Genomic DNA, 20,457 nt, shown 5'->3' with positions numbered 1-20,457 from the left:
GCCATTTTTGGTAACTGCTTAAATCGTGATGTATCGCAACAAACAAATTCAAATTTTTCGCTCTTGTTTGGACACATGTGTACGTACGTACGTACGAACATATACATATGTGTTATAACTATTTTATTTTTTTTGTAAATGTGTATTTATTTTATATTTGTCTACAACTATGAATCTAATGTACATGTATGTATCAATGTACTGGTACATATAAAAAATAATTTTAATTTTAATTGAAGCCGTTACAACGAATGTCAGCAGCAGCAGCATCGGCATCAGGAGTAGCAGTATGTTGCTATTATTGTTGTACTATTTATACATCCATACGTACGTACAATGTATGTATGTTCGTAGTATTGTCCACAATCACAGATGGATGTTTTCGCCGTTTGTTGGTTCAATCGTTTATGCTGTTCATTCTCGTATGGGTGAGTATGTTTTCAGCTTTTTGCACTTTTTTTCTTCATTTTTGGTTGTTTTTCCATAGACAGTCAGCACGTTGAATTGCTTTGACTTTAGTTGTATAAAAATAAAAAAAAAGAAAACTAAAATGAAGAGTAGTTGCACCAAAAAGTCTACTAAAAGTCTAGCAGTTCCCACGGCCATATTTGGTGGATTGTAATGAAGTCGTTTGTTGTAAGCTTGTTAAAGATTGATTTAATTCGAGAGTGGGTTGTAACGTCGTTAACTTAAATGTCTTTTATCTGTTCACAGCCACTGCCATGGCATGGCCTGTTGTCAACTCTTTAAATGAATTATTTGATCTAAATTTCATAAGTTTTCTCGAGCGAATAATGATTGCAGGATAATGTCATATCATGTAGTCCTTAGCTCATTTCAACCCTTCGTAAAGTGACTAATTCGATTTGGGATTGTTATCTTCGCTTATTAACTTTTATAAAATTCACATTTTAGCCAGTTAATTTTGGTTTGCAATTCGGCTCAGTGATGCCAACTCATCGTCACTATTCAAATCTACACAATAACTACTACTGCTCTACATGAGCGCAAATATTATTATATTAAACAGACTTTTTCTTTTCTGACATAAATGATGGCTTTATTCTGCCTTTTACCCATCTTTGTGTTATTTTCTGAAAAAAATGTAGTTTGGTAAGCTTATAACATGTTCTTTTCATATAATGTTGCCCTAAAACCCCGAAAATATGCTACATGTTTCAACCCCAATTTAATCAAATTATTAGAAAGACACCACTTTTTAAATAGCTTTTTTTGTTATTGATCTCGAAGTTCGTTTGTGTTAATGAAATAGTTTTTGTATTTTTTTAATAAATATGTTAAAATGGAAGCAAAAAGTATTCACCATAGATAATAGACTCTCCCAAGGTATATTAATTATAAGGTAGTGTTATCAAACAGCTGATCGTTTTTTGCTACTATGTTCATTTTTCGCCTTGGTGAAGAATCAATGTCAAACTTTGTTTACATTTTGTAAATGTCAAACTTTGTTTTTCTGTTAAATTCGTTTATGTTTTAAAACCAATAATAATACTACACGAAATTAGTTTTATTTTTAAAAACATCAAATTAAATTACAAACAGATTCAAATTTATAAACATTTTTTGTTTAACAAAAATTCGCTTTGATTTATTTGTGAGCAGTTTTTGACATTTTTCCCTGACAGCCAATTCGCCTTCAAATGCTCGGTATTCTGAATTCGCCGATGACACTAAAGGCTCCATTAGTCTTTGCGTTCTGTAACGTTTCTGTTCTGTGCCGTTCTGAATGCTGTTATATTGTAGTTAGTTTTTCCGTAAGATCGTATCAGCTGTTTTTAAAATAATAACCAAAATACCATCTTGGTGATTTTTTTTCTATTTTTAGTGTTTTTTGTATTTAGACCTTCAACATATTATTGTGAACATTTTTATAAATACATACATACATATATTTTTTGTTAATGATTTAATTTAAACTAATTTTTTTACATACATAGTACATACATTAAAAGAAATTTATATTTATTTTATTAAATTTCAATGTTTTTTGGAAAATATTATATTTTTTATTCTTTTGTTAATAATAAATATTTCCCTTTCAAAAATGTTGGCACCACTGCATTCATATTGTTGGCATTTTTGTGTATATATGATAACAGCTGTTTTAGCTGTCACTTAACGTTGCGGACAAAATTCTGTTTTCAACAGATTCATCCGCAACAGAACGGCAACGTTACAGAAAAACTAACGACATACACAACTTTCCCTATGCTAAAAACAAAACAGCTGATTCGGAACGGAACGAAACGTACAAACTAACTAGGCCTTAACTTATAATTAATATACCAAGGTGCATTTAATAAGGTGCCATCGGCAGCACAGCTGATTATAGAAATAGCACGCACAAATGTCAAACTTCATATATAAAAAATATTCGCCCGTACGCCCGTATGTCAAACACTATATATAAAAAATAAGTGAATTCACCTGTATTTATTTCAATTCGCCACTGCTATCACCTTGTTAAATACGCCTTGTAATATATCTTGGACTCTCCTGTCAGTTGTCAGAAACCTAAGTGTGAAAATGTATTAGTAGAAAAAATTATATGAAAACAAAAACAACATTCGTATGTGTGATTATTTTGAGTAAATTTTTTTCTAGTTCCCGCTCTATGTTTCTCTATGGTATTCACCCTAACTATGAAAGAAATTTTAAAGATAATTTTTGTTAAAGTCGAAAGTTGAAAAAGCTTTACAACTTTTTCCAACATACATATACACTCAAAGAATTGAAAATATTTTTCAATGAATGTAAATAATAAAAAGAAATTTCACAAAATTAAAAAAACAAAATATACATAACCCCCTGTCTATACTTGACAAATATTCATCATAACAATACATGACATTTGTTCTCAAGACAAATTTGTGTAAGCAAAAACAATAACAATTGTATCATAACGAAGCAATAATACTAATAAAAGGAGACTATACCTCATAATTTTTTATCTGGACAACCATTTTGAAGTTTATCATGATAAAAATGTATTAGGTATAACCAGGGGCTAAAAGTTCAAAACAAAAAGCTTTTTTTTGAAATTATATTTGAAATTTGTTTTATGGTACGAAATTTAAAATAATAGTAGTAAACTTTATGGACTTAAAATCGACTTTAAGGTTTTTGTAGTTAGGCTGATTGTTTTTGAATATTTAGAAGCTACATAAAAGAAAGTATCGCTAATGGATCTACTCAGATACGAGTGCTCCTGATGTATTTAAAGTTGTCACAATGAGTTTCAATATCTCCGATCTCTCAAAAAAATCATAAAATTTTATGCATAGTTATATGTACAATTATTTTCAAAAAAGTCACAAAAGAGAATGTTATAAATTTTAGTAATGAATAGGTTACCATTAATACATAAAAACACAAAAAATGTAAGAAAAAATTATTTTAATACACAATTTTCTCTGTAAATTTGAAATCAAAATAAATTTAATGAATAAATTAATAATATTTCTTCCTATTAGTATAAATTTGTATCCAGTTTTTGCTTTCAGTAAATATTAAAATAAATCTGAAAAAGTAAAAAATTTAAAACTTTATGGGAAATCTTTGGTTTCGTTTTACCTTTTAAATTAAAAATATATTAAAACATTTGTATTATTCTGCATTATCAAATTCACCACAAATATCCCAATTATCATGATCTTCATTATCATTTTTTAACTTACTTAATAGTTCAAAAAATATTGAAAATATTGACTATAACAGTATTTTCTATAGAAAATATTGTCTATTGCTATATTTATATATAACATAATGTCTATAGCAGTATTTTATATAGAAAATAATGCCTATAGCAGTATTTTATATAAAAACTATTGGGTATATCAGTATTTTATATAGTAAATATTGTGTATAACAATATTTTCTTTAGAAAATTCTAAGAACTTTTCCAGAAGAAACCATGGTTCTAAAATCAAAATCGAGCTTCCGGTTTTTTACGAGAAGATTTGGAGCTCAAGACCTCTTTTGCTAGGAGACCTCGGGTATGTTCAATTTTAAAAATAATAATATTTCTTCGTTTGTGTTCCGATTTCAAAAAATATGTAGTACTCGACGAGAAGATTCTATATATATGTAATTTTTTTGAAATCGGAACACAAACGAAGAAATATAATTATTTTTAAAATTGAACATACCCGAGGTCTCCTAGCAAAAGAGGTCTTGAGCTCCAAATCTTCTCGTAAAAAACCGGAAGCTCGATTTTGATTTTGATTTTAGAACCATGGTTTCTTCTGAAAAAGTTCATAGAATTTTCCGTAGATTACGAATTTGCTATACGCTTTACCACGTTTTTTGAGCCCGAACAAATTGACCAACCCTAGTATGCATACTGTTGAATCCACCTAATGTAAACAATCAAACAAAATCTAAACCAATATTTAAAGGGTACACTAGTTTAAACATATTTGTCGCTGGTCAGTAATTAAAATTATTAAAGACAGACGGTCCATTGTTCTTTAAGCGACAGTGAAATTTAACGCTCAAGACTTTACCAAAATAGAATGCGAACATTGAACACTTGAGAGTGCACTCAATAAACGAAATGCACTCAATGAAATTGATATTAAGTGACATACTGAAAATGCTTAGAACCTGTTACAAGTGTGCAGAGGGCTAAATAGAAATAAGTATATTTTTAAGTTTAAACAATTGAGTGACTTTAAAAAATTACTCAATTCAATTATTAATCAAACACCAAATATACAACCTCGCCTAATTCATTACACTACATTTCAATTAATCACCACTTTGATACCATTTGAACCCAACGTGCGCCGCACAGTGGGGGGAACTGAGAAAAAAGTGGAAATAAATCTGTAACTTCTAAACGAATAGACCGATTTTAATAAAAATTCCTATGGCTATAGAGGAGTTCAAAGCATAAAATTTTACTTTTCAAATAAAACTCGGAAACTATAAGAGATAATACAAGGTGTCGCAAAAGTAAACTTCCGATATTTTTTGGCTGTAATTAAAAAAAAATGAAAAACTTTGATTCTTCTTGTGGATTATTTCTATTTGGTCTTTTAATCTTTTTACATCAAGTCGAGAATATGATGTCATGTAAATGGCCGCCGCCACAGTTGATTGTCATTTGAGCCCTTTTTATGGCATTTTCCATCACTTTGGCCAAAACTTCCGGCGATAGGTCCTCACATTCTTGACGGATATTGTCTTTAAGAGCTGCAAGAGTCTGAGGCTTGTTGACATAAACCCGCGACTTCAAAAAGCCCCACAAAAAGAATTCTGGAGCGGTCAAATCAGGCGATCTTGCTGGCCAGTGCAAATTGCCAAAACGGGAGATTAGGCCCCCGGAAAATGCAAAAAAGGTCCGATGACTCCTCCAGCGAAAACAGCACACCATACAGTGACTTTGAGCGGGTGTAATGGCTCTTCATGGGTTACACGCGGATTTTCAGTGCCCCAGAAGCGTAAATTTTGCTTATTTACGTACCCGCTAAGATGGACTAAGACTCATGATTATTTTTGATGAAAAATCATCTTCGATTATTGGTCAAATAAATAGTCAGCAATATTCCGCGTTCTGGAGCAGTGTAGCGTAACATTAACATTATTAACGTGTATTTCGCATGTGTTTTCTACACAAACGTCAAAACAGAACTGACATTAGGGGCCAATCGCAAAATTTATAGCATTTTCTGATAGGAGGATTACTTTTGCGCCACCTTGTATATGGCTAAAGCAATGTTTTTTGTAGATCTCGTCTAGTAGATTCCACATATATATAAAAGTCTTTCAAATCGGATCCCAAACAAAAATTTGGCATCATTTTTAATTTTAGATATACCCGAGGTGCCCCACTTTGAGGTCTATTCGTTTAGAAGTTACAGATTAATTTCTACTTTTTTTCTCAATTCGTTATTTCTCAAAATGTTAATTTTGGTTTTGTGCATGATACAACAATATAAGGTACACTCAGTAGAAAATAAATTCTCAATTATACAATTCTTGGAAAAAAAAACAAAATCAAAATTTGACGTTATAGGACTAAATATTGAAAACTCTCCCTCTTATAGGGCTAAATATTGAAAACTCTCCCTAGTGATTCTACCTTCTACAATTATTGTATCATGGGTTTTGTGTAAATATTTTGTTTAAATATATTTATATCCATTGTAAAAAAAACTTGGAAAACGACCTAGCGTGGGTATAGGTCTTGTTGAGTACATATAAATTGTGTAAACAAATTTCCTTAAATTCAGAAGTTATTCTAAAAAAACATTTTTAGTGATGTTCATCAACTTAATGCATATATTTTATGAAAGGTTAGTTCTTTGCTTTTCCGAAACTGTTTAAAATTTTGAAATCGGTCCAAAAATGTGTGAGTTGTTTCAAAATAACTCAAAATTTTGAGGGTGTTTCAAAATCTTTCAAAACGGTATTTGTATGTCCTCACCTAGGCTTATAATCCCCACTTGGTGAAGATTTTTTTAGTGGAAAATACAAAAAATCGGCTGATTTATTTTTTTTAATATTTAAGGTAATATTTAAATAAAAATTAAATCAGTCGATTTAAAAAAACCTTAAAAAATAAAAGTTGAGAAAAAGCTAATTTTTTTAGTTTTTCTGAAATTTGGGAGCTTCGAAAATTATTTTTTTGGTATGTCGTAGTGGAAATTTTTTTTCTTCATGACAAAAGCTATCAAAAAATCGATGGCACAATATCGACAAACCCTAATATAAATACTTACAATCATATGTATGTATGTAAATGAAGAAAGAATTAAAAGTAATAAATTAAAATTTGGCCAATTCCAAATCTTTAGAGATCTGGGCCCTATTCAACAAATAACTTAGCAACTTTACACTTTGCACTTATCAAATTTCATTTTTTGGCAAAGTGATAAGTGTTTCTGTTCCACAATATTCATTGCAAATCTCACTTTGCAATAAGCAAATTTTTGCAAAGTCTTTGTTTTCTTTTCTCTCTTTGCAAAGTCGTTGCTCTCTTTGTGCTCTCTGTGCAAAGTGTGTGTGCTAACTGGGCGGCAAGCGTTTTTTAGTTGTCAAAAATTCTCATGCCCATACCAAGGCGAATTTATACAAGGTGGTGGTAGTTCTACAAAAACAACAAATGGTCTTAACAAATGTCAAAAAACAGAAATTAAAAATTAAACAAATATGTATTAAAACTAAATATAGTGTAGATAATTGAATAGTGAGGGCTTTACTTATTTATGCAAAATATAAATATTTTGTTAATTAGCTTAGAATATATAGATATTGAAGTATAAAAATAAGCTTCGACAGGTCTTAGAATCAAACAAGCGAAAAAAGAGTAATCAGCTGATTGACTGACTCCACCTTGTACAAATTCGCCTTGGCCCATACAATTTGTATGTAGCATACCAAAATAACGCGGCGGCAAAGCTATGACAACGCTTTGAAATTGGAAAATCCAATTTTGACAGCGCGTTTAATAGTGAAGTTAGTTGCAAAACACAATAAATGTGTTTACATACATACAAAAGGAAAAACAAATAAGCAAAAAATATATATTTGTTATTAGAAAATGGAGGTAAGTGCAAATATTTAAAATAGTATACATATATTATTTTCTTTTATATTTATATATTTTATATTATTATATTTATTTTATTGATAACCCTGTTTTTATTGTTTGACGTAGCGTTCCCGCTGTTGTTTAGGTATGGCATTTCAGCGTTAAAGCTAAACGCAAAAAAACGTTCCGTCTTACGCTTTTGTTTAGGTAGGCCAGTAAGTGTTTCACAAAGCATTTAGTCATCTTTGCATTTCTACTAAATAGAACGTGTTAAAATGAGCCGCAAAATAAAACTGGAAAAAAACATGCCCTTATTGTTACATGTGATTAAAGAACAAGTAAGAGAGCTATATTCGGATGTGCCGAATCTTCTATACCCTTCACCAAATTATACTTTGAAATAAAAATTTCAAATATTTTTAGGTAAACAAATATTTTTTTAATTTTCATTTCAAAATGTTTTTAAATTTTTTTTTAATTTTTTTAGTGACACAAATTTTATGTAAATTTTTTTTTCAATATTAATTTTTTAAAATTTTTCATTATTTTTTAGGGACAATTTATGGCAAAATTTTTTTTTTCAAAATTTATTTTTAAAATTTTTGCATTTTTTTTCGCATTTTTAAATTAAAGTTTTGTATGAAAAATTAATTCGGTCTCTATAGTTTCTTGTCGTCGTACAAAAATTCACGTCTTAACGTTTTTAAAGCTTAACTAGTTACAGCAGTATGCATTTGTAAAGCGATCGTTTACCTTGCAAATTTTTGACAAACTTATCAAAATTTGCTTTGCAAAAATAGAATTTACAGTTTTTGTGGAACGAAACAGCATAATTATTTACAAAATCTTTGCAAATTACATTTTTGAATATTAACTTTGCACTTTGAACAAGAGAACGTACGTGGAACAGAAATTGCAAAAAGAACATAAAAATTGCAAAAACTTTGCAAATTACACTTATCAATTTCAACTTATCACTTAACAAATTTTATAGTTCTGAGGAACATAAAGTTTTGCAAATTAACCAAAAATTTGATAAGTGCAAAGCGAAAAGTTGATAAGTTGTTTTGTGGAATAGTGCCCTGTAAACTATTTTGAATATCTATACAAGATTCCTCTAAATTTGTTCATATTAATTTTTTAGCTCTAATCAGGTCCAAAGACAATCGGTTTTTTTCTTTAGTATAGAGATTTTTGAAAATAGAAAAAACTCTTTCACATAAACATACAACTTTTCTAAAATTCTCGAATTCATTCCTTTCACCTTTGGTAAACAAAATAGAACCATATCATTTGACAAATCTCTTGATATTTGTTTATAAGCTTTAAGGCTATTCATAAGTACGGTCATTATATCGTGCAACTCTACAAGAGTCATTCTCAAGAGCTGAAAATTCCTGCACTATGTTTTGCATAAAATATAAATATTCTTCTGATAATCCTTCATGTTTACATTCTTCATTGACCTCATAATCAGAAATTCCATATGACACGTTAAGTTATTACTGTGTACTAATTAGAGTAAGTAAATTTTCATTTATGGATATTATTGTCGAAAATTTCTATTTAGCTGGACAAATTCAATTTTAGCAGGCATCAAAAAAGCTGGACAATCCAGCCAAGTCCAGCCCGACTGGCAACCCTAGTTGTGGTCCATCTCTTCCCTGTTGAGGCTCATAATTGGTATCAAATTTATCTTCATAATGCTACCTTAATATAGAAAGGCCCTAACTAACATTTTCACTACTTTAGAGGAGAAGGAAACAACTTAATAAAACTTAAAGTTCTGTAGTTAAATTTTTTTTTAACACAGACTTTTATAAAGTTCTTCAACCAATTTAATGTTGTGACATTTAATTTTATTAATGGTGTATTACGGGATTATCTATCGAAGTATGCAATAAACTAAATTTTGGGAAAAAACGAGTTAGGGCGTTTCTATATTAAGCTGACGATAAGTAACACAACATGATCTTGTCATTCCTCTAAATTCACCGGTCAATTCTACTTCGTCGAAAAACAACTTATATGGTCTACTGAATTCACTAGTTAAAAGATTATTTTCCTTTTGAAATCCTGTAAAATATTGTTTCTGATTTGATGACCGCAAACGTAGCAATGTTGTGTGCGAATTATGCTGTACCACTTTCTCTATAACTTTCACCGCTGAGCTCTCGTTGACGTCGTGCTGTGTAATGCCACGATGTGAGCGCTGTGTCGCTTTTATATTGTGTGCTGCATTAGGGTGGCCCTTAATAAACGAAAGTTGGATTTTGGCCATTCTCACCCTCCAGTTTGGTGAACATTAGCAAAAAAATCATCCTGAAAAAATTTTAGGTAAATCGGTTGGGGTTAAGACGTGCCGCAAGCCCTCTGAAGTTTTGAGATGCATTTACAAGGGGAAAAAATGCATTTTTTTCAGTTTTTGTAAAAATTTTGCCATTAAAAAATTACTTTTGTAATTTAATTTAAAAGAATCGAAATGTGTACGTAATTGTCGTTCTAATGAGACATAAAAAACAGAAATCGGTCAAAAAATGTTAAAGTTATTAAAAATTCGCCAGGCCATTAACGTGTCTCAGGCCACTAGAACATGAAATGTAGGAACAAAATTAACATATTTTGAGAAATATTAAAATAAAAGCTCATTTTTACTTAAAATATGTCCATATTTACTTGTATATGAGTTTTTGTCTTCGTAGGATACCGTTAACCTATTCTTAGGTATGAACAAAAAAATTTAATTTTTTTAACGGCAGTTTCAAAACTCCATTTTCAAATTTTTAAAAATTTTGTTAAACAAATTTCAGAATTTTTTGATCATCTCATTGGGATTTATTAAGAGTATAATAGGGAATTAAATCGTGAAAAAATTATGAAAATATCTCTTATAGTTTTTCCGTACCTGCGATTTAAATTTTGAAATTTTCGAGAAAAACCAATTAAGTATTTGGCAATTTTTAGGCCAATGAGCTCTATTTCCTTACTCTTATGAATTTTAAGTAAAACCTATTCAGAATATTATAGTCCAGATAATTCAAAATATACTCTGAAACTTCTACTAAAATCGGAAGACGTTAACCCTTAAATCGTGAAGGTCAAAGGTAAAATTTTTCAATATTTGGAATTTCTCTTGGAAAGATTTCGAAATGATCGAAATGTGAGATGATCAAAAAATTCTGAAATTTGTTTAACAAAATTTTTAAAAATTTGAAAATGGAGTTTTGAAACTGCCGTTAAAAAAATTAAATTTTTTTGTTCATACCTAAGAATAGGTTAACGGTATCCTACGAAGACAAAAACTCATATACAAGTAAATATGGACATATTTTAAGTAAAAATGAGCTTTTATTTTAATATTTCTCAAAATATGTTAATTTTGTTCCTACATTTCATGTTCTAGTGGCCTGAGACACGTTAATGGCCTGGCGAATTTTTAATAACTTTAAAATTTTTTAACCGATTTCTGTTTTTTATGTCTCATTAGAACGACAATTACGTACACATTTCGATTCTTTTAAATTGAATTACAAAAGTAATTTTTTAATGGCAAAATTTTTACAAAAACTGAAAAAAATGAATTTTTTCCCCTTGTAAATGCATCTCAAAACTTCAGAGGGCTAAAATTTTTTCAGGATGATTTTTTTACTAATGTTCACCAAACTGGGGGGTGAGAATGGCCAAAATCCAACTTTCGTTTATTAAGGGCCACCCTAGTGCTGCATCCCTTGATATGTGTGCTGAGCTTACTGTTTTGCCTAGGCTGCTGCTGCAGTGGATTGTTTCCTTGAATTTTGAACCGTTTTATTACCTATGGACCTGAACAGGTGAAAAATAGGTAAAAAAAATCGATTTTTTTTAAAGTTTTTTGCGATTTTGATCTTGAAGATGACAAGAGCTACAACTTTGCCTCAGATATAGGGTTTTTATCCCGGGAATACCCGTAACAAATTTCCCGGGAATTTTGAAGTGCATGACGTTGTGCAAAACTGGTCTTTTATCACGTAGTGGTGTCCGTATATGGTAATATTTTTGTGTAATTGTGTTGCTCTGTGTAATTAATATTATCTTGAATGGGAGGGAACATCTATATTGTTCAGTTGTTGTTGTTCTAATGGCAACAAAATAACTCACGCAAAGTTTTTGAGAATCTTACTATTTAGTTCTCTAGATATTCGATAATAAATATTTACTTTGTATGGGAGCGAGTACGTCCCTTTCTCCGAGCCCCTTAGTTTTTAGCATAACTATCATCAACGTAATTTACAAAAAGCTTGAAGATTCTCACAACTACATTCACTTGATATTCGAAAATAACTGATCTGATCTATTCCATTTTTATAAATATTTGGTCAATTCACAAGGTCTCTTATCAGCCATATAGTCGTAATGTCCTAATATATCACGAGTAATGTCATATAGTCGTAATGTCCTAATATATCACGACTCTTCGGCTCGGCTTAACAAACTCTTAGGCATTCGGCTCAGGTCTCTGCTGGTTGGTTACGATAACACAATAAACATAGCATACATAGTAGTATTATTTTAGGAAATTTTTTGCTTGAAAAGTAATAAAAATCATTAAGAAATATTAGGATATTATGATATGACATGATAAGAGAACTTGTGAATTGAACAATTATTTTACTTTAACTATTATAATTCTCCAGATATTCAATTATAACCATTTTCTTTATATGAGAGGGGTCTGCCGATTCCGCCAAATTTCAGACAAACATCTTAAAAATATAAGAAAGTGATTCAGACAAAGCTTAAAGACTCTCGAAATTACAATTATCTTTGTAATGGGGGTCCGTCCTACAGCCACTGCACATTGGTTTAAATACTTTTACAGTTACAGTTTTCCAAATATTCTAATTTAACTATTTACTTTCTTAAATCCCGTTTAGGCGAGATTGTCAAAAAAATAAACAAACAAACTTATGAAAAAAGATATAGCCTATTGGTGCTTCCAAGTAAGGATCATTCTATGTTCCAAATTTCAATAAAATGGGTTCAGCCGTTTAGTCTTGATTGTTTAAGAACTAAAGGTACCAATTTTACTGGTTTCCTCCCCCCCTTTTATCACTTTTTGGGCCAAAGACGCTTCCAAGTAAGGATCTATCTACTTTCCAAATTTCAATATAATGAAATCAGCCGTTTAGGCGACATTGTCAAAAAAATAATAAAACAAACTTCCTAAGGCATTTATATATTTATATGGATATGGACATATAGAGACGAGACATAATTTTCAAAAACCTAAATCTGTTGTAAAAAAACCTAACTCTTGCAACTACAAAATACATGCTAGTCAATGTATTTTGTTGTTGTAACAAACATATGATTTGTTGTATTTTTGTTTGACAAATCAGAGTGTCTCGTCTCTATGTATAATTCTCTATGGATATGGAGTTCTTCGAGTAAAATATTTTCAAACCGAATTTTAAAATTTAGATTTTAATTTTTAAATCAACTTTTTGTATTTTATTTCAAAATGTTTAACTTGAAATCGCATTTTATATATTCTATACATTAATATAGCATTGTAAAGCATTTCTATTGAACGATGATTAATGTTATTACACTTAATGATACCTGTAATGCGACATTCATATGTTCTGAAAAGTTACACCAACATTTTTTTAATTTACCCTCTTCTTAAACGTGTTACATTCACATTACTTCAAGGTCAAATTAATATTAGGTTAACTTTTTCTGTATTTTCGCTTTTTTCTTTGCTTCTGTGCATCATCTATGTGTTATTTTTTTATCCTAAGCATTATTTCAGTATTTATATTTGCATACATACTAACCCATTTCGTCACCCGCGGTGTCAAAATATTAAAATAAACATTCACAATATGCAAAAGTACTATTTTAAAAATATCTACAACAACCAAAAAAATGCCGCGGTGTCTGTAAGTCTACGCATTTCTTCAACCACTTTTTTTGGTTGGCAAACTGCCGCACTTAATCGATGTCGGCGTGGCAAAGGCATTAATCATCTTAGTTGACAGACAAACTGCTTGAAATTTCAGTTACTGTGAAGGAAGATGCCTTAGGTTCCTACCTAAAGTCATTGGGTATGAACCTAAGCTATTCGCAAATCAATTTATATTTAATTGCTTTAAATTAATATATTTGTTGGTGCATCGCTGGAAGGACTTTGCCCGTACACTAGCCGTGTGTTTTTGCTTATATCTCAGCCATTTATCAACAGATTTTGCCAATAAATATTCAGTAAATATTCCGGTAAAAATTTCAAACGGAATGATAAACATATACCTTTAACCTGGCTTGATGGCGTCAAACATTTTTACACTTGCTATGAGTCGGGTTGAGATACCCGAAATTTCGAAGCCTCATTTTAGATACTATAATTGTGTAATCAATTTAGTTTACTTGACATATATTTATAGTAAGTCTGCTTTTACACACAGCAAGTTTACTTGAATCAAGTCTCTTCGATTCCCTTTTAAACTTGCTCGTCTGTTTACACACAGCAAGTCTGTGTTCAATTTTGTATGTCATAACCAGGGAAACCAAAATATGCAAATTCATATTTTGGTTTCCCTGGCTCTCTCACTTGTTTTAATATAAAATAAGCACTATTTTAATAATAGCGCCATCTAAATATCAAATTTTAGTTCTAATTCAAACTTAACCGTTCTAATGTTAAAGAAATATTGTCTTTTAAATTTGATCCTGTAACATCAGTTGATGTCGAAAGAATAGTTTCTATGTATAAAAATGTTTTCAGATCCAATAGACAACGATTTTTATTTGAAAATTTAAGTAAATTTTTTTTGGTTAAAAATTATGTAAAAGTTTGTTTTTTTAAGAGCATATTTCTTAAATTTTAAGAGCATATTTTAAAGTTTTTACTACATATTTAAAGCGCTTAAAACGCTTTTTTAGAGCATATTTCCGGTTTCCCTGGTCATAACCTAATAGACGCCATAGTGAAAATGAGAAAACAAAAGAGAATTGAAGAGACTTGCCTCTCTCTCAGACTTGCGGCAAGAAAACTTGCCCTGTGTAAAAGCAGACTAAATAAAATATCTAAATTAAGTTCAAAAAGTGTTTTATATTGAAATAAAAAATTATCTAAATTTCAAATAATCTGCGTTTAAAATCATAGTGAAGGATGAGTTTAAGAAAGTCCGCGATAAATATATACTGAAACTGCAATCACACCCAAATCTGCTTGCTCGGCTTCTCGCACAGAGCCAAACCAGATCAAGGCTATGTAGAGGAGATCTACCACCCCGCTAAGATGAGGTCCATGCATCAAACAATGCTCTCTTTAGAGAGCAATTAGTTTTAATTTTAGTTATGAGATTTAATCACTTATTGTTAGGCCTAATGATATAGGCAGATTCAATAAATAAATAAAAAGTAAAAAAAAAAAAAATTATATGTACATTACGGTGGCCCTTATATTGAATTTGCGGTTCCAACATTATTCTCTGCCAAATTGGATATCGTTAGTATTGCGGCCCTGTCCACTTTTTTAAATATTCTTATATACGAGCACAAACAAAACAACAGCAATTTCTATTGCAAGGCAATACAGGTGCATATAACTCTTAATTCATTTAAATAATCAAGATGTCAAGATTTCTTACAGCATTTGAAAGTGAGAAAATACAAATTAAAATTTAGGAAAACAAATTAATATTGAGAAAATCCAAAATAAAAAATGAGAAATCCAATTTAATATTGAGAAGAAACAAATTGAAAGTCAGAAATTCAAATTATTATTGTGAAAATACAAATTGAAACATAATTGCAATTTTGCTTAACACAGACAAAACGTGATCACGGTCACTGTTTAAAAGAACAGTGATTTATAAATCACGTTCACTGAGAACGACGTTCTTCAAAAATCACGAGATCGCTCATCTCTAGTTGGCAGTATCCGTTGTTTGCCTTAAAGTAAGGGGGATCGAAACAGGTTGAGTAACCCGTTCCATATTCTGTTAATTGTTATTAATGGATTTCTGGAGACCTATAATAGTGTATTGCAAGTAGTTTGGCTAAAAATATTCTTGATCGAAACTTTCCCAATATAAAAACATACGATATTATAGCAGAGCGAACGTCTTAAGAAAAGTATAAAGATTTTTTAAAATCGCAGGATATTTTTTAACAAAAAATTCCGGTATTAATTATTTATTTTTTTTATTTTACTACGATAGAGGTAGCGAGGGGCGAAGGGTTAAGCTAGTTTAAATATCTTCCTGACTTTTTTATTTTTATTGTTTATGAAATGACTCGATCATTAAAACTATGCTGTTCCACCTATTATGGACATCTAGGATTTAACGATACTTTTTCTTAAATTCATCCTTAATAGATTAAGTTCGGGTAATATGGTACAGGCGGGTAATGTGGTATAGCTGCTTTTCTCCAAAACTAAGAGCATAGGAGTAGCGGTACCAAGCTTAAGAGTTTTATGATCTCAGAAAATTAACATTGGGTGAGTGTACTTAATTTTTGCAGGTCATGGAAACAGTCAGTTGTAAAAAATCAGCGTGATCTCGTGGTAGACTTTTTTGTGATCTGTTAAAAATTTATTTTTTTCTAAATTCACGTGTTTTAAACTTCATTAATTTAATATTAAAGTCAAATTGGAATATTTTGCTATTGAAGAACACATGCAACAATATAGCATATTTAGTGTATATGTTTAATTTTATAATAATTTCAATAAACCACATGGTCGGCTAATGTGATATAGCTAAAGAATTTCAATCAAATAATAATCCAAAGAAAGGTGAAGTAAAAAAATGGGCAGCGGAAGATTTGAAGAAAGCTATCTGAGCTATTACAAACAACGAAGAATGTATTGGGGAGCTTCTGGTAAGCTTCGTCAGCCGCCAACTTTAACCGCATCCATTAAAGATGATTTAAATAAAACGCAACTCATTTACAAATCAAAATCCTCTGCATCGGTTATGCGGTTTGGTATACAATATTAAAAGAACATGGTGTACCACATTACCCGCCAATTTTTTCAATGGCTTGTTTATGGGTGTTTTCTCTTTTTCCCAAATTTCTCTGAAACTTGAACTTAAAAGACGTTTTTAATTTCATGGATGTAAACCTAACACTCGTAGTAAAACACCAGTTGAGAACTGTTCCAATCGAATTAAGATTCTAAAAATTATAGTCAAATCAAAAATAGGTATACCACATTACCCGAACTTACTCTATAATTCTCTAAACACACGGTTTTCGCTGTTTTTTAACATTTTTATTTTATGATTTTTTCAGTTTGCAAAGAAATTATTAATACTGTATTTTATAAGTCGAAACGTTTGTTGTGATTAAATTCAACTTTTTAGCAAATTTTAAAATATCGTTTTTATTTCAGCTTTATTTTTATTTATTTTTCAAAACGAGCACTGTTTATAAATGTAGAACTCACGAAAAACCAATATGAAATCTTATACAATGCCAACAAAAATTTTACCATGTTAATCATTGTTAAAATAATGCAAAAACAAATGTTATCCTAGTGAAGATGTCATAAACGTAATTGAGACATTAGAGGAAGTGAAGATGCAATCTTTCCTCGACCACTAGGTTTGCCAAATGTCCCGATTATCGCAGGATTGTCCCGCTTTTAGTCATGAAATCCCGCGTCCCGCTCGGGATTCGTAATTCCCGCTTTTTGCATTTTCTAAATCTAATAACTACTTATTTCATATCTAGTTTTAACCCTTTAGTGCATATTGTAGCCAATTGTCTACATACCAGTTCCACTCAATTTTAGACGAATATAAGCTTGATACCAATTCAGATTCTAATTCAGAAAAATCAAATGGAGTACGAAAAGTTGCAGCTACCGAAATTCTAAATCAAACTAAAGGTAAAGGAAATATAATAAATAAAAATCAACAAAATATTTGATACTTTATAGAAAAATAAAAGTAAAAATCATTCATTTAAGGGTTAAAGAACATCATTATATTGAAAATGTATAAAAAAAATTAAACAATTAAGTGGAACTGATATGTATGTATTTCCCGTGAGCAAATATTTATTCAGAAAAGAGTTCGTATACTTAACCAGTTATTTCTTAATGATCAATATAATTAAACTCAGAATAATTAAAAATAATACAGCTGGTTGTCCGTGACTGAAATACCCAAAAATTGGAGGCGTTACTCAATGAAGATAGTTGTCAAACTCAACAAGAGCTTGCGAAATCATTTGGAACTACTCAGTCAGCAATTTCAAAACGTTTGCAGGAAGCTGGATTCATCCAAAAGCAGGGAAATATGAATTGAAGCTGAGACATGAATGTGAACATGAACATGAGACATGATATATGAATTATATCTGAAATGCAATAGTGCCTGTTAAAAACCACTTAAAATAAAGTGGTTGGGAAGTTTTGCTTCATCCGCTTTATAGTCCAAACGTTGCTTCGTCCGACTTCTATTTGTTTCGATTGAAGCAGAACGTTCTCTCTGCAATACGCTTCACTTTGGAACAGAGTATCCGATATTGGCTTGATTCGTTCTTGTCCTCAAAAGATGTGCAGTTATTTTGGATCCCAATATTTTCCAATTTATTTTTTTTTTATTTTTTGTATGGAAAATTTCCAAATCAATTGATGAGGTTGGCCTATGAAGAACTTAATTTTCTGGAACTTATAAGCCAATTATATAGCAAATGAAAACGATAGTGACACTAATTTATTTCAAAACTAATGCAAAAATAAAAACGATATTGCGAAATTCAACAGCAACGGACACAAAATCCACAATTGCGGAAGAATCTTCCTCAAACCCCCTTTGAATTTTTAGACTATCAACTTTACTCAGAAACTGCCTCGAAAATCGCTTACATAAGTGAAGAATTACTCAAAACCCTGAATATAATAACTATGCACATAAAACTGTCGAAATGTCTACGATTCAGAAATTTCTTATTCATGGCGCTACTTAATTAAGCAAGAGAGGCCAGAAATAAGCACTTCATTATATCATAGCGATACAAATCGAGATGACATGAATAGGTTATTTTTGAGCAGTGACCCTTTTTAAGCTTCTTCGTAACACGGATAATGCCGCTTATGATGAAATACATGGCATGATTTAGGCGATTTTAATATGTTTCATACATATGTAAGTATAAATATTAAATACTATGAAAAATTACAAAAATAAAATAATTCATCTGCGAACTAGGAGTGGAAAGGGGAGTCAAAAACAACACGATCCCTCCAAAAGTACGCCTCTGTATTTTTTCTATCAAATTAAACCTAAAACTATCAAAAAAACTGAAACTCCACGTTTAATAATTTTGGCCAGTTATTAAGGTCAAATACTTCTCTGTGCATCGGTAGAAAAATAATTGCGGGACATTGGTTAAGTAAATGTAATTTTTACTAATAAATAAAACATGTTTTTTGTAACAAATACATTCTCTATTTTTAATAAATATACCCAAATGAGCATTAAGATAAAACAATCTAATAAGGCCCTAATTTTGCAAATCATGTCACCAAACTGATATTTATGTGGAAAGCAAAAACAAAATTTTAAAAATTTGTTTTTGTTTTATATATCAGAATTTACATATACATATATGTGTATATGTAAATTCTGAACAGAACAAACGCACCAAAATTCAAGCGTTGATTTGCCTTTCATAATTTAAAATATTGTACATATGGGCATTTCCTCCGATTAGTCAACCAGGATCGAAAAATAAAATGTTGATAATAATCGTGTGTTATTGAAGATATTTCGATATAATTTGGTACATGTAATTTTTTCGGCCCAAGGACGAAGCCTATCGATCCATTATTTCACCTAGCCCCCATACAAATGTCCTCCCGAAATTAGACTTTTCAGTCATAAATGTTTAATTTATGTAGGTATCTACACAAATTTCGCTCCAAATAAGTTTTATATACACCGAATTCATGTCACCAAATTTTATTATGATCGGTCCATAATTAATCATAGCTCTCATATAAGACCCGATTCCGTAAAATACTTTAACGTTCATAAATCTCATAAAAATGTTGGTACACAGAAAGAAAAAAGCACTTCTAAATTTAAGTTTATTTTACTCAAATTTAGCCAGAATTGTACTTAAAAATTTAAGTACGATTCATACTCATTTGTGCTTAGAATAAGTATAAACGGGATTGACTACAAAAATGAAGCGGAAATTTTCTTAAAGCAAGAACGAAATTCTTGAATTAAGTAAGAAAATCTTGTTTTAAGTACAAGTGAGAAGTTAAATCAAGTAGTTAATTCTTAGACTTCAAATTAAGAGTAAGATAACTTGAAATAAGAAAAAAATTCTTATATTGATCCATAATAGAAAAAGAGCGGTATAAAATATACTCTCTGATCTGTTCTCAAAGTAATTTTCTACTCGCGCTGTCGGTTAGTTACATGAATAAACAAGCAATTTCATCAGTCTGTGTTGTGTGTTCCGTGTTGTTCTGTATTGTTTTCGGTCTTTTATGTATTTTTGTGTTGTGTGCAAAAATATGAGTGAGGCAGAAGTGGTTCCGGGCAAAGAAGACACCCTCCTGCTCCAGCTTCTCCAGGAGTTTCATCAGCCCAGTGTTTATGGGTATTTAAAAGATAAGTCTATAATCTATGTATTATTGTGATTTATTTTTAAATAATACAGTTATTCTATTTATAAAACATAATACAGCAAGTCAATCGAAAACTTTGGATAAGTTTCTTTTTACATGTTTTCTTTTGGCTTACTATATTATGTTTTATAAATAGACTGTTGAATTTGCAAAAAATTCTTTACAAATTTTTTCAATAAGAAATATTTTTTCATTTGTACTAACACATACATACATACATATGTAGTTGCGCATATCGTTTAGAAATAGGTTTTTTAAG

Source organism: Calliphora vicina, chromosome 5 (assembly GCF_958450345.1).
Source record: "Calliphora vicina chromosome 5, idCalVici1.1, whole genome shotgun sequence".
Taxonomy (NCBI): domain Eukaryota; kingdom Metazoa; phylum Arthropoda; class Insecta; order Diptera; family Calliphoridae; genus Calliphora; species Calliphora vicina.
The sequence above is the reverse complement of the archived record's forward strand: the minus strand, read 5'-3'. Positions refer to the sequence as shown.